The following is a 16,653-nucleotide window of genomic DNA, read 5'->3' as shown; positions in this document are numbered from 1 at the left end:
TGTGTGTGTGTGTGTGTTGACACACGTGTGTGTGAGAGAGAGAGATTAAATTTTGGATTGGGTTTCTAAATCTACAAATCAAATATTTCCAGTTATGAGTCTTGTATTCTGGATTGTAAACATGCCTAAAGAACAGAAACAGTATTGCAAAAGAAGTCTTTTTTGTTGTTGTTTTTGTTTTTTGACTGCCTTAAATTGATTATTAGGAAAGAATTTTACAAACATATTGGCGGTAATGGTGTAACTGGAGAGTATTAGCCTTCTCCAAGCTACAAGATGAGAACCACCAACAACAATATACTAGAACTTGTGGCCCTTTCTGAGGCCAGGGCCCTTGGGGCCTGCAGACGTCCATATCTCCCTGTGCTTGTGGCCTGGTTTGGTGATTCACTGGGTGTCAGGACTTTGTCTGCTGGATTTATTGAATGGATAAGGATAAATGAGGATAACCTCAAAGAATTTGTATGTGAAATCTTCATCAACCCAGTAAGAATTCAGGACTCTCAGAGCCCCACAGTGGTTTCCAGCTCGCTCTTCGTCAACAGACTGAAAGATTCGCAAATTTTATCTAGTTAACACCATGATGGACAGGCTTATCGTAGGTTGCACCCTTAGGAACAGGGCGTTTGGGGCCACCACGGGGTACAGGCGTACACGAATCCAATATAGGACATGGTCTTGCAAACCAGCCTGCGCGCTTTATGGGGTTGGGTGTGGTGGAGGGCCCTGTGGAGCACAGAGAGCTGGTGGTACTGCCAGTAGAGCACCCTGACAAGAAAACGCATGACATCGGACTGCTTCTTCCTCCACAGCTCCTGGATGTACTTATAAGCCCCCATCTTGGCTTACCTGGTGGCTCAGCCAGAGGAAAGGAAAAAGCAGAAGCCTTGAAATCTTGAAAATAAAAGCTCAATTTTTAAAGTAGCTTTCTAGATGAGAAATAAAAGTTTTATTAAGGAATTCAGAACATAAGTGCAAACCAGTTGTGCTTAGAGTTAGTAATTTAGAATGTGTAAAACTCCCTTTGAAGCAGAATTTCTTTTTCTGTTAAATCTCTCTCCTGCTCACTCTCTCCTTCCTTCCCTCTGTTTCTGCCTGTCTCCCTCTCTGTCTCTGTCTCTCTCTCTGCCTCTTGCTGTCCCTCCCCCATCTCTTCTCCCTCTCCCTTTCTCTCATCAGATTTGGTGTGTGTGCAGATACCCACACAAAAAAACAGAGACAATGTCTTCTGACAGATCTAGCATTACAAGGTTCTTAACCCTTATAATTCCATGTTAAGAGAGACACTTTTACCCTGTGATTTATATTACCCCAAGATGTAACATGTAATACTTAACTTCATTTCACTTTGAGAGAGTGAAAAAGAACAATAATTAATCAACGGAGGTTATTTATTCCATTTAACATAAATTGTCAAAGTTCAACTGCTTTTTCCTCAAGTTTTTAGCTTTAATATGACAAAATTACTAACTGTGTAACAATTAATTCTGTTTACTGTTACCATTCACACTAATTGAAATATTTTGGAATTTCATAAAAAGTACATTAGCTAATAAAGTATATCAGTTTCAATATCTATTATTCTGTATTGTGAATATTATTGAAAACTTCTGTGCTGTGCCTTTAACATAGCCTAGCTAACAATTACTATATTCAAAATTCAAAACTTCACATAAACCAGATTGTCTCATTTATAAATTACTTATTTGCAAATGTTTCGTATGAGGAAAAATTGAACTCCTGACTGTTCTGTAAGAGGCAGTCATTTCATAGAGATTTTAAAATATTTTAGTAAGAAAATATTGTTGCCTAACTCAAAATTCCTATAGCACATATCACATGAACCAGTGATTTACTTCTTAACATTATTAATTTTATTATTCATTTTTATGAGGTTATATTTACTAGCTCTATTTAGACTGTAAAATTTCTAAAGATGTGTATTTTAAGCACCAGTTGTAAAGCCTAATATATATTGGTCTAATATTGACAATTTCTACTGGTCTCTCGTGTACTGAATGTGCTATAGATGACCCACATACATAACGCCATCTCATCATCCCTGGTTTACTCCATGATAAGATGTCATCATCCGCCCTTGGAAATAATCAGGGAAGTTATCATATTTGTTTCCCTTAAAGATGATTATGATTCATAAAGAAATCAACAGCTTATTTTAACAATTTTTCATTAGAAAAGAAGCATAATTAGAAAACATCTATTTTTGGTAAGATGCCAAAGATGTTCATGGAAGTATAGACAAGGATGCTTCAGACAGGACACTTTGGGGGTTTCATCCCCAAGAGTATAGAACATTCATTTCACTATCTTAGGAGTCCTCCTTTGTTTCCTTCACATATAAGAATGCACTTCACATGAAAGTCCTTAGGTACCAAGGGCTTCAGAGTTTGAAAAATTATGGGAGGGAGTCTCTGTGTTTGTACCAGAGACTGTGCTATATTTTCCAGAAAACTTTAAAAAATTTCATCTTCAACTTCAGAACTGCAGGAGTAGTTTTAGCATTCCAAATTTCTCCTCTCCAAAATTTTAAGTGCTATGTTTTATAGATTTAAGTTATAAAGTTCAATGATAATATTTTATTGCATATTATGCATTTTTAGGAAAAAATTGTTTATATTAGAATAAGAGGTACTACATGCACATCTAAAAACATACTTATCAATTTCTTAACCATGATATTTTAATTCTCAGTACAAAGAACTCAGCATAATCTTTAATATAATGATTTAAATAAAAAATATTTCTGTAAGAAATTTAAAATAATCTTATTCCTAATTGGTAATTTTATGTTTGCTCACTTTCAAGCGGTTTTCTTTTATATTTTGAATCATATTAGGTTTATGAAAGATAAATAATACAGAACATTTTAATCAGGTACCCAAATAAACAGAACACAATTAGCTAATATAAAAGTGGGTTATGTTCCTTTCAGCATTGCAAGGGAAACTGTCCTACGTTTGACCCTTGATTCCACCACCAGAGATGTACTCCAAATCAGTATATAACAAAAGGATTTCTCTTTGCAACTGTTAAATCCCAACTCATTTTGTTCTGGATCCAACAGTCCCACAGCTTTTCCTCTCTCAACATGAATGGCAGGGTTGTGAAAGCAAACAGCTGTCGTTCCATTTTTTTTTTTTTTCATTACATGCTACAGACTGTCACTAGTGCTTATAACTTCAGATTGAACAGAACAGTCTGAAGAAGTTCAGTTCAGGGTCAAACTCCCATAAATAGCATAAAATTGTGCACTGCTGAAAATAGAGGGTTTAATCTTTGTGCTAAGGGTCATAAAACTGGATCATCTGATATTTCAACCATTATTCTTCTGCTGTACTAGTTCCTAGACTATTTATAAGTTTCACTGATTGAAAGGAGAAACCATCATTTGGTTAAAAGAACAAGGGAAAAAATGCTGTAACCTACCCACTTCTTGGACTGGATTTACTGAAGTTCTGCTCCACGGACATATTCAATAAATTGCAATTAGTCCTTACAGATTTAATATTCAAAAACCCATGGTTACTGAAGTATGCTTTGTAAGACTCAGTCATGCAAATCAGGGCAATATATTGATGCACAGGTGGTACATATTTTAGTGACATTATTTCTGTTTGATTTGATGTTCTCTCTGCACAGCAATATTTCAGCCATTCTAAAAATGTTCTCCTTTGTAGCTCACAAAATAAAAAATTTCTTTTTTCAATATCAGCACATGAGGAAAACAAGATACAGAGAATTGGGCTAGGTGCTGATAATATTTTTTATTACACTATATCATTTGACATTTTGCCTGAATACTCCTTATGTTAAAAATGAGCATATTATGGTGAACCATTCTGTATTTTATAGCTTGAGCTACTTTAGGGTATATCTGCTAGAGAAATAATTATTTTAGAATTTTTCTTAATTGTAATAATCAAGATTATATATGGAGCACACATACACATGCACATGCAAAAAAATGATAAGGTCTCACATGATCTGTCACTTGTTATTCTGAACTATACTTGGATTTCTTTTTTAGAAATCCATGTAAAAGAAATATTTATGACATTCTATGTGTCTGAGGTTGTATACTGAATTTCTTAGGTTTATCTTATTTTCCTTCTATAACATTATTTTTGCCTTAATTATATATAGGAAATAAAATCAATCGGGCATGATTTTCCTTGAAAATACTTTTTTTCCTGACCATAAATCACTGAAACCATCTTAGATTGTCTCCTTACTTCTCAAATGTGAATTCTTAGTCATCGAAGTTAGTTATTGGAGTATTAGACAAATCGGGGAATTTAGATGGCTTTGATAGTTTGTAATTTGTTTACGGTTGCATTTAATATTAATTGATAAAGTTATTTTTCATAAATATATTTTCTATATATATTATTTGTCTCATGTACACAATTTAGAATTACAAATTCCTAGTGTATTTAGATTGAACCTTCACTATAAAGTCTTAAAATCTTTATATGTCTCATATTTATCACTGATATATACCTTTTCTCAATATGCAACTATTACCCAATCTTTGGAAATGTGTAAAACTATGGAAATCATGTATGTTTTCTTTATAATATTTGAATCATATTAAAAATACCTTTGGAAAACTGTTTTTCTTTTCTTCCCAATATAGTAACTTCCTCTTGTTAAGGAAAAACATTTCAAAACATATATTTAGTTTCAAAAATATAGTTGAAAGAGTCAATATGCTAAAATTTAATACATAGCAGTTGCTTCAAATTTATCAAATATGTTTTTTTGTAGAGGCGCCTAATATTGAAAACTTTTACTTATTCATATATTTCCAAATGTACAGGATGAATATTTTCATTAGGAATGGAAAATAATAAAACACATTTTTAAAATGACAACTATTATTTTGCCCTACAGTCTTCATTATGAAAAGTAAATTAAAAGGAAAGACTGTTTTTATATTCATAGTAACTCTCTGACAAACTTAGGCTAACACAAATTTTGTGTGTAGGATCTATTGATTTGGCTGTTTAAATAGTAATATTCTAATAGTATTCACTAGTTTCATGAAATATTTTTTGTATCTTTCGTATATCTAATATTTTCCGATTCTCCTTTTTCCTTGAGCTCTATGCCTCTATCTAGAGTCTTATTTTCAGAATTATGATTTGGAATATTTCATGCTCGGGTATTTGTCACATAATGTAATAAGGTTCTTTTATTTTATTTCTTTTTTCAACCTATTTAAGTGGCAGTTGTAACACACTTTTCTAAAAGTAAAGAGTTTAAAAGTGCTAGAGTTATTAGAGGTGCTGCTGTTTTATATATGTGAAAGTTCAGTTTCATATTTTTAAGCTGACTCTAAACATTTATTTATATTTACTCCAGTGGTGCAGACATTTACAAAGTTAATAGTCTAATAATGCTATTGATTTTTTGAAAATTCAGAAAGAATGGGCCTTTCACCAAATAATAAAATTACAAGTGAATGGTTTTAAGTCATCTCAGTTAAATTGTTCTATTTTTTTCCTAGTTATGGCTTTATAAAAAAAAATGCATGTATTCAAGAAAGACTTTTTCCGCTGTGCAGAAGTATGAGTAGTAGAAAAAAGGTATATGTTTACGATGTTTTTAAATCTTTAACACTCTCTTTTGTTAGTCCCCTGATTTTTAACTATACTAATTTTTTCACATCCTGTTCTCATTCACTTCTTGTTCAGTTCAACATTATGAAAGAATATTTCTGTAAATGAGTTACTAAAAAATGAAGATAATTGAATTGAAAGGAAAGGAGTTGAGCAGACTTACAAAGCAGCCTCCCATGTTCAGTCTTAAGATATCTAATTGTATCATGTATATCTAAAAGGATGCATATTAAAGCTGAAAATTTATTTGAAATAAAATTGGTTCATTAAAATAATATTTATAGATTTGATATGTTGAAAAACATATTACTGTTATACTCACGCATACATATATATATATATGTCTGTGCATAAATATATATTATAGTATTTATCAAATATATAATATGTAAAAAATACATATATTGTTAACATTCCTTAGACAAAAATGCAGAAAGAATTAAATGAGAGAAGAATGACTATACCTGATTGGAAAATATGTTGATCCCATTACGGAATTTAAAAGCCTTGTGTTTTCTAAGTGTTGCTTTTTTTATGTCCCTCAAAAATTGATAGCAATATACAGAAGCACAAAAATCCCATACCCTAAAGAGAAAACTGCATCATTAGAAACATTTGGAATTAATATAATTGATGAATTCATTTAGTTTTACTGAGCACCTATTCTGTATTAGGAGATGTGCTGGAGCAGGGGCCCTAAAGAGAAATAATAATAAGATTTTTACCACTAACAGTACAATTAAAGTGGATAAGTGCTCTTTCATGAAACTAATGCTGATTATTCCTATTCCTGATTCCCTAGGGACATCATCTCCTGAAGAGATGACAGTCCTAAAATTAAAACATTGTCTGTTTTCTATTTAAATAACTGAATGTAATCACAGAATTATGATTTCCAAGTACATATGAGTCCACTATAACTATGAAAAGATAATTTAAAAATTCTATGACAATTGAGGTTCTAATCAGTGAATTTTTTCATTCTGTAATTTTTCTTGAATTGCTGACATTTATCCTGTACAGAGTATTAATGAGTACAAACTTTCATCTAGTTTCAATGGAAAAAAATCATCTATTATAGGTTGCTTTCTTAGTTTGAATAAATTTATCTTTTGCTAGAACTTTATATGCAAGTATTTGCATAAACTTTGCTTTTATAATTTTAGGCTTTTAGTAATTAGCATCCTTAAAACTAAGGTTTAAATATCTTCAAACTAAATAAATCGAAGACTATAACGATTAAATTAGAATTCCAGTTCTACATTGTGCAAGTCATTTAACTATTTCTTCGCTATTCTGTGTTAACTCAAATGGAATAATGTACACTTTTGAAGTGTAAGTTCAAAGCCCAGCTATTTCATGGATCAGGTACATATCCTTTTAAGTTGCCTTCCCTGATTTCCCATTGTAAATTTGGATAAACCTTGTAGGTGCTCCTCTAATGTCTTGTGTTTCTTCTTTCTTAGTATTATTATGCTTTATTTTATACTTTGCAATGACAAGTAATGCATATGTCTTTAGAGTGGTATCTCTTGCACTTAATGAATAAAAAATTGATATTCAGTGTAGCAATATTATGTTTTTATTTCTTTCAGTTTATAAGCTACAATAACTATTATATTAAATTATGAGATTTTTGATTATCATTTTCATGAAAATAGCTTAATTTTCAAGTAAATTTATATTTAACATATTCTAATGTTATTTGAGTTTTACCTAATTATGTCTACTAAACTTTACATAATATTAAGGTTTACATACTGTAAATATTACATACAGATCTATAAAAAAGACAAGGATGATGACACTAAAGAATGATTCCAGAAATGTAGCATTATTCAGTTTTCATTCTTTTATGGATCATTTGTAATCAAGAACATGAACATAATAGACATCGTGCTCTATTACAATGAGCCCCAAAATGTCAACAGTGGCATTTAGTATAAGCCACAGTCTAAATCCTGTGTGGAAAACTATTCAGAAAGATTAATATGTAAGCCTATATTAAATAAGTCTGAATCTTCAATAAAATAGAACTGAGTAAAGAGATATCAGGGGTCTGAGATATGACATTAAAAGTTTGCCGCTGTAAATAAACAGTTAATTGACCCGAGATAGGCAAAGATGGGATGGACATATATGTTTACAATATAATTTTAGGCATTAAAAAGGTTATCCTCACATGATTTTCTGCCTATAAGAAAGAAGCATATTGCATGTATCAGAGACATCGTGCAAGTTATAAAGTCATATCATAATAACTTTAACAATTAATAATACCAATATGGAAATACTCAACACATTGATTGTTATCATTAGGCAAATAATTTTATATACATTTAAAACATGTGGAGCCCTTTTTGGGAATGAAATTGTCAAGACCTTTCCCTTATAACTTGAGTCTGTCTCAAAGTCACTTTCTGCTTCCTTATATAGATCAACAGTCAGACTGCCTGAGTTTGATGTCAGACTTGAAAACTTACTCTGTGACAATAAACTCTCTACACTAAATTTTCTTCTATGTAAAATAAAAAAATGTATAATAACAGTATCAATATTAAAGGTTTACGGTATGTATGTATGTACGTATGTATGTATATATGCATGCATTGATTTATTTAAGTAAAGCTCTTAAAAGAATGTCTGGCAGGCAGAAAAGAATGCCTGGCAATGTAGGTGCTCAATATTATTTTTCCCACTGGTAGTACCTCAGTGTAAACTTGTGGAATCTATAAGGCATGTTTCTGATGATAGCACATTGGTACACCCAAGTCACACACATATATAAAAGCTTAGCACTTGCAATTTTGAATGTCTAAAATGGCATGTTTATCCTGTTTTTTCACTAGTCAAAACAGATTTCTATCACTTGTTTATGTACTAATTTCTTGTTCAAAGAAATAGTGGACAATATATTAACAAAATTTCTAAACTCAACTTGTTGAAACTTTTAACACAAATTTACTTCCAGTTTGAGATACAAATCAGATTTTCTCAAATGCCTGAAATTCATGTACTAAGCGCTGTTTGCCTGCCAGCAGAAGAGCAATATTTTCCCATGTTTGAATTGATCAATGCTTAAGTTACCAAGACCATAATGACAACTTTCCTGTTCGACTGAAACAAACAAAAATGACCCCCTCCAAAAAACTGCACAATATAGCCATGAATGACACAATCGCAATACCAGACCACATTGATTTTCCTTACTGTAGTCTGGGGAACAAAAGCTTGACCTTTCATAACTATGTAGTAATTGAAAGAAGATGGCATAAGGTGAAATGACAGGCTGATGGAATGTTCTTGAGCTGGGCCCCATTTGCTGGGTACACAGTTTTTTAATTGTTGGAAGTATTCCTTAGTTTAGAGATAATATAGAGATATGAAAAAATAATTCAAGTGATTTGTAAGGGGTAGGAGTAAAATATAGAAGATGTCATACTAAACCTGAAGCTAATTCCTTAGCATCCAGGCTAAAGAAAATGCCATCACCCCATATCTAGATCACTAAAAGGGCTTTCTTTATTCTTGACCACCTTTAACACATTATTATTGTACTTTTCTCTCTTTTTTCCTTAGAGCTATTTTTATTTTCTGAAAAAAAATTTAAAAGTATAGAAAATTTGTAAAAATAGTATAATATACATCTATACTCTCTTCACCTCGATTCACCAATTGTTAATATTTAGTGACCTCTCCCTCTTCCTTTTACTTTCCCTCTCCAGCTCTCCCTCTATTTCTCCCTCTCTCTTTCTTCACCTCTTTCTCTCCTCCCTCCATCCCTTCTGAACTATTGGGATTTAGTTTCAGACTTAATAATGGTTCTCCCTTAAATAGTCCTTTATTTTTGAAAACTAGGACATTCTCTTATATAACCACAATACAATTATCATACTTTCAGAATTTAACACCGATAGAATACTGTAGTCTAGTATATAGCCCATATTCAAATTTCCCCAGTTGTCCCAAGATTTTCATACCTGTAATTTTTCCTTCTCCCAGGTTTAACCAATGAAAAGTCTCTACATTTGATTTTCATGTTCTCAAATACATTTCCAAATGGCAGCCAGAGTAATCTCTTCAAAGCTTCAAATGCATTATGGCATCTCTTTGAATTTTTTCATTTCCCTTAAAATGAAATACAAATTTGTCCTTAGCTCTCCAGTCTCTTCTCATTTATTATCCACTTCAAATTATTTTTCAGTGATATTGCATTAACTTACATTTTTCCAGAAATCACCACCTGCATTAGGTCTATGGCTTTGTGCATAATGTTCCTACTATCAAAGTATTCTTTTACCTCAATTTTTCTCCTCACTTAGCTAATTCTTTCCTGTTCTGTGGGTCACCACTAATGCATCATTGCCAGTGAAAAGCCTTATCTTCCAAGATCAGACTGAATTTGGTACACTTATGTAGAGCTATATAGTTACAGTCAGAAGAGGATTTATCACATGGCTTTGTATTCACTTGTTTACATACTAGAATCCCCATCCGGATAGCTCAGTTTCTTGAAGACGGGACGATCTAGCTTGTTCACCACTGTATTCCTCAAGTCTATTGAATGTTACAACACACTAAATCATAAATGCTACTGTGAATCCTGGGGCCAAGTCTGGATAAAATTATAATTGAGTGATTTGTGTGGGTCCTAGGTTATTTCCAAGTTAGAACAGGCAGAAAAATTTAGTTGTTACTGTTATCTGGGCTCTGAAAATGTTTTCTCAGTGTATTTCCTTTTTCAATGATTATCTCTGTATTACACTTATAACACTGGAATATAAAAATAGTTCCAGTCTAAAGATCAGGATTTGAGGCCTCTCCAAATTTCTACCTATTACAAATCTGTATTCAGATACAGTGATTAATTTTTAGATTTAAAACTTGTCACTAATGGTAAAAGATTCCCAGGAAAATATGGTTATCATTAATTTTAAAAAATACTAGTTTTCGTAGATAAAAATAATGTCCTAAGAAGAACAGATTGGGTATTAAAACAGGCACATTTTAGCACACAAATCTAAATTTAGTTTAACTAAACCTCATTTTTTTAAAGGAATACTTTCAAAAATTTTTAAAAGTTAGAAGTGTATTTAGTATCTAAAACTAAGCAATAAGAGCATAATACACATTGATTTTTAAGTGAGGAACCAGTTACTTTATGAGTTTACAATTTTCCTGATTTTTGATCCTTGTTCAATATATGGCAGGTGAGTTATTAAAGAATATTTGACTAATTTATCATTTTGAAAAATTATTTTGAGGAACTAAACAGCCTTTATAAAATTAATATAATTGTTTTAGACAAATCTTCAAATAGGCCCTTGGCAAAAGTGTAAAAAATAATCTGCTTGTTTTGGAAAAATATTCAGTCTTGAAATATATTCTTAAATAAATGTAAAACATTCATACTACATGTTTGGGTTACCAACTTCTGAAATTTTATTTAAAATTGAATTAGTAGTTATGTTAATTATATAATTAACTAGCTAAAACAATCTTGTTAGATTAATAGACAAGGTTTCTTCAATATTTGAAATATATTAATAATGCAAATGATATCTTTATTAACCATGTAATTAAAAATTAATTTTATTTTATGATTATGTTTATCCTATTCCAACCTTATACACCAAATGTTATACTATTTTAAAAATATATTAGTATTTAATTAACATACCTAAATACAATTAAGTAATCTATAAAAAAGTTTAAATTTTCATCATTCTGTATGCAAAAATAGACAAATTTATCATTCTTGATCATATGATAAAATAAATGTTTGGTAATTTACTCAACTTCAGTGGTTGAGCAATTATCTACCTATCCCACTGAATCCACTCTCAGATTGCAAAATTAAAGAGAAAATCATTTCCAAAAGTCCACTTCTATTTCTGTATTTCTTTTTCTCATTCTGTCTTATGTACAGGTACTGTTTGTCCATTATACTTCAACAAAGACAAACTGTTTGATGAATTGTTAAAGGCTTCTAAAGAGTAAATGAATATCAAAATATGAACTGTCATTAATATGAATCCATTTAAATGCCTGCACAGGGATTTTTCAAGAACCCAATATGTTGGTCTATAAATCATAGAAGACATAATTCTAGCCTGAAAAAATTTGATGGAGTAGTTTTCCCTGTCAATTCTGATTTATAAAACCTATGTAAGACTTGTTTAAGCATCATTTTGGTCTTTAACCCTCTTGAGTTAGTAGCTGAGAAAGTTAATTTTAAAATCAAGAATGAAAGTTAGAACTAGGCACAGAGAGGGCAGTGTTTTATTTGGAGAAGTGAAAGGATTTATATGGAATGATTAGTGAGCTGAAAACACCCAGTTCTGTTTCTTAGGCTGCATTTAAGTTTGTTTCTTTTGCACTGAAGTTTCAAATTCTCATCATAAAAGAGAAAATCATAAAAATGTACATGTTAAAAGAAAAATAGCAAAAGTGTATAGAAGTTATGTTTAGGAACAGGAAGGATATACCCACAAAAACCAAACATGGCCCTTTATTTGAATCTATCTTTACCTTAAACGTAGACCTGTTTCAGAGCTATAGATCCTTCCGCCTATAGGACATTTTCATCCGGCTGCTTCTGTGTAACTCAATTTTCTTTATGTCCTAAAGTAAATTATTGCTTCTCTTTCAAAGCTGTTTTCAGGAAATTATACCACCATTTATCTGGCCCAGCATTTCCCAAAATCTTCAGAAAAAGACAAGTGTTTCAAAAAATATTAGATTGCCCCTGGGGAAAAAAAGATTTATGATCAATGTTTGTTAAGTAGTATGAGATTATAACAACATAAAGAGTTGGCAGAAGTGTTCTGCTTAATAAATTAACAGGATTCTGCTCAGAATAGATGATAGTGATAAATTCCTATAAAAGGTTTGCTACCACTTTTAGGATAAGAAATGCTATTAAATTTATAAATTATTATCTGTGTAGTACAGTGACATAACCTTTCTCACCACCCAAAACTTCACAGAAGCCTGCTGCTATGTATATATGTGTGTATGAATGTTGTTTTGGAGACTTTAAGTGAAACTGAAGGTTTGTGGAAACTAGGGCATTGGAATAAAAGATGACAATATCATGGAAACTGAATTAAGATTAGATTTAAAAAAAATTTAAAACAAGGTAACAAGCGTTTTCTTAGTTATACTAAGAACTATTTTACCCTCTCCTTATATAGCAGTTAGTTTCCTATGCCTGGGAAGCTACAATTTAACAGAAAGATATAACAGTTATAAATACATAGGCACCTAATATTAGTTTACCAGATAAATAATAAAAACATTGACAGAATTGAAGAGATATAGACAGCAACACAATAATAGTAGAATCAATACTTGAGTTTTAATAATGGATGGAACAACCAGTTACAAGAGAAATTAGGAAAATGGCGACTTGAACAAATAGTATAAACCAATTATCCCTGACACATACACAGAACATTGCAAACTAAAACAGCAGAATACATAATTTTCTTAAGTACACACAGAACATATTTGTCATAGATCACATGTTATAGGTTATAAAATAAATCTTAATAAATTTGACAAGATTAGTATCATGCTAAGTTTTTTTACTGATCACAGTGGCACAAAACTAGAAAGCAACACCAGAAAGAAAACTGGAAAATTCACAAACGTGGAAATTATAAAAACATACTCTTAAACAACCAATGCATAATATGCAGAAAAATACTTGAAAATGGCCTGTGGATGGCAGTGTTTTGGTATTCTAGAAAGATAACTATATCAAGTTGTTTTCCTTTCTATGATTCATGTTTATATCTTGCCTCTGAATCATATATAAAAACAACCAGCTGAGTGTATATTGTCAGCTGGTAAGCACTTTTTAATGAACCAGACCTAACTTTTGTTTGAACACACATCAGTGTTTATGGTTTTATTTCAGAACATCACCAGAATAAAGATCATTTTGGCCAAGAGAAAATTAAATCAGCCAGTGATGAAAACTTATGAACAAGAACAGGCATCTCAAATGGTTCTGTAGCTTATTTTATCTGTTGTTCTATTTCTCCTCTGTGTCGTGTGTTATGAAGTGTATGATTTATTCATAGAAGGGACTGTCACCACTGAAGAATTGTCCTCTAAACCACTGAAAAGTCTTGATAAAACTCATTAAAGGAAGGGAATGATAATCAAAATATCAAGTATTTACCGACCACGTTTTATTTTTTTCCCTTGAATAATTCCTACTGATCATTAAAGTTGAACTATATGGAGAATGCCAATATGCAACCATTTTGAACTACAAAATGACAACTTTATATCATTAAAATTATTTGTCAGATTTTAGTCTGGCCTTTTCTGATGGTTCGTAGTGTTTCATTTTAGTATGAAAAATCAATAATAATAGAAATATTCTCTGAGTAGAAGTCATAAATTAATGTCACTGTAAGATATAATGACTCAGTTATAAAAGTGAAATTGAGGTTTATTTAAGAGATCTTAACAAGACATTCATCACAAAGACAGCATATCTTTTAAAAAAGGAGGGAGAGGTAGAGGGAGGAGAGAGGCGATAGTTGTCTAACATAGTAGTGTTAATAGGTTGATAGTTCTCTTATTTTACAGAGTTTAAAAATTCCATAAGTAGTTGTATTAGTTTCCTGAGGTTGCTGTACCTAAATACCACACATTTTATGACTTAAAACAACAAAAACTTACTCTCTCAGAGTTCTGGAGTCTAGAAGCTTGAAATCCAGAAGGGTCAAATCTGTTCTTTGCTTTTTCCAGCTTCTGGTCGTTGCCAGCTTTCTTAGCTTGAGACCAAACTCCAATCACTGCCTGTGTCTTCACATTGCCTTCTCCTCCGTGTCTGTTTTCTCTCTGTCTCTATAAGGACACTTGTTATTGGGTTCAGGGCCTACCAGGCTAGTCTAGGAGAATATCCTTAGTTACATCTGCAATGATCTTTTTCCAATGTAAGGTAATAGTAACAGGTTACTTTAGGGGATTGGGATGTAGACTTATCTTTTATGTGGGGCCACCATTTATACCACTAGAGTAGTACTAAATTTCTCTTAGAGGAACTAGGGTGATTCTTAACGAAAAGAAAAATTATGATCTAGTTTTGTTTTAGTTTGCTTCTACCTATAATTCACCACTAGGTTATCTGAAGTCTAGTGAAGCTCTTGATTCACATTCATTCTCCCAGAAAAAAATTAGAAAACTTTCAGAAGCATACTCTGACTTGGAATAGGCAAAAGACACTTGAAAAGCAATCTCACCTCTACCATGTAATCTGTTGATCCACAAGGAATTTGGTTGGTTTACATGTTAATTCTATTCTTAATTTTTGAGGAATCTCCATATTGTTTTCTACACTGGCTGCACCAATTTACATTCTCACCATCAGTGTATGAAGATTCCTATTCCCCATAACCTCTCCAACACTAGTTATTACTTTTTTTGTTGATTATAGCCATTCTTACAGGTCTGAGGTGGTATCTTACTGTGGTTTTGATTTATATTTCTCATGTAGCTAGTGAAGATGAGCATCTTATCATATGTTTGTTGGCCATTTGTATGTCTGTTCAGGTTCTCTGCACATTTTTTAATTGGGTTGTTTGTTTTTATGTTGTCGAGTTGTATGAGTTCTTTATATATTTTGAATATTAGCCACTTATTGGAAGCATTGTTTGAAACTATCTTCTCCCATTCAGTTGGTTGCTTCTTTTGTCGATGGTTTCTTTTGCTATTAAGAAGCTTTACCATATAATCTAGGAATTCCTCTTCTGGATATCTACTTGAAAAATTTGAGAACGTTTTTCTGTAAATATTTATGCACTCTGATGTTCATTGCAGCATTATTCATGGTGGCCAAGACATGGAAACAACTGAAGTGCACTTCAGTAGATGATTAGGTAAAGAAGATATGGTACATATATACAATGGACTATTACTCAGCCATAAGAAAAGATGAAATACTGCCATTTGCAACAACAGGGATGTATCTTGAGATAATTATGCTAAATGAAATAAGTCAGATAAAAAAGTTGAGAACCATGTGATTTCACTTATATGTGGGATATAAAAATAAAAGCAACAAACAAACAACTCATAGACACAGACAATAGTATGGTGGTTACCAGGGAGAAAAGGGGCATGAGAGGTAGATAAGGGTAAAGGAGGTCAAATATATGATCACAGAAGATTTGGCTTTGGGTGGTGAACACACAATGCAATATACATATAATGTATTATTGAATTATATACTTGAAATCTATAATTTTATTAACCGATGTCATCCCAATAAATTCTATAAAAATAAAATAAAATAAGAATTTGATTCACAATGGGATAAGGAGTTTATACCAGAATGAAGGTCTTTACCAGGAAAGTCTTGCTTGGAAGAAAATGTTACCTGAATAAAATAGTATGCTTAGAGATGTAAATGACTTACATTCTGGTATGAGCTTCCTATCTTTTAGCAGACTGTTAATGGTTGACAGAGCAGAACTCTATATACCATTGTTCTAGTGATTTTTCTAATAAGGTTGCCTTATAGTTTTCCAGTTCTGGGCAAGAATGTTACTTTTAGCAACAGTGATAACGATCTGAATCTCACAGAGCCATTTAACTTTTGAAATTAATTTGCAGAACATCTCCAAGCTGTGGTTTTTTTGACTTGTTAAGAAAGAAATCACCCTGAAGATTTTGGTTTTATTGTAAAAAGTTGATCATTTTTATATTTAACTTGATATTTTAAATTCAGCATTCCATTACCACATTGGATTTATTAATTTCTCATCCTCATCCAACCTTGTCTTTCTGATGACTCTCAAATAATGACTAAAAATTTGACATGTGATTACTATTTCTATAAAAGATTCAATTTGTACAATTTGAGAACCATGCTTTGTATACTCCCTCAAGATGAGTTCAACAGTCTAAGATTATCTGAAAACATTTGGATATAACCTCCCCCCTTCCAATTAATAGAAATAGTTTCATTATCAGATGACTCACGAGAGGA

At 31.7% G+C, this 16,653-nt stretch overlaps 1 pseudogene; it reads right to left on the bottom strand.

Moving 5' to 3' along the window:
• Window positions 1–202: 202 nt before the first annotated feature.
• On the bottom strand, window positions 203–839 carry LOC107514086 (annotated as a pseudogene).
• Window positions 840–16,653: the final 15,814 nt, after the last annotated feature.

The sequence above is a fragment of the Rousettus aegyptiacus genome, unplaced genomic scaffold (genome assembly GCF_014176215.1).
Source record: "Rousettus aegyptiacus isolate mRouAeg1 unplaced genomic scaffold, mRouAeg1.p scaffold_m13_p_3, whole genome shotgun sequence".
In the NCBI taxonomy this organism is placed as follows: Eukaryota; Metazoa; Chordata; class Mammalia; order Chiroptera; family Pteropodidae; genus Rousettus; species Rousettus aegyptiacus.
Note: the sequence above shows the minus strand (reverse complement) of the source record. Positions and strands in the feature narration are given on the sequence as shown.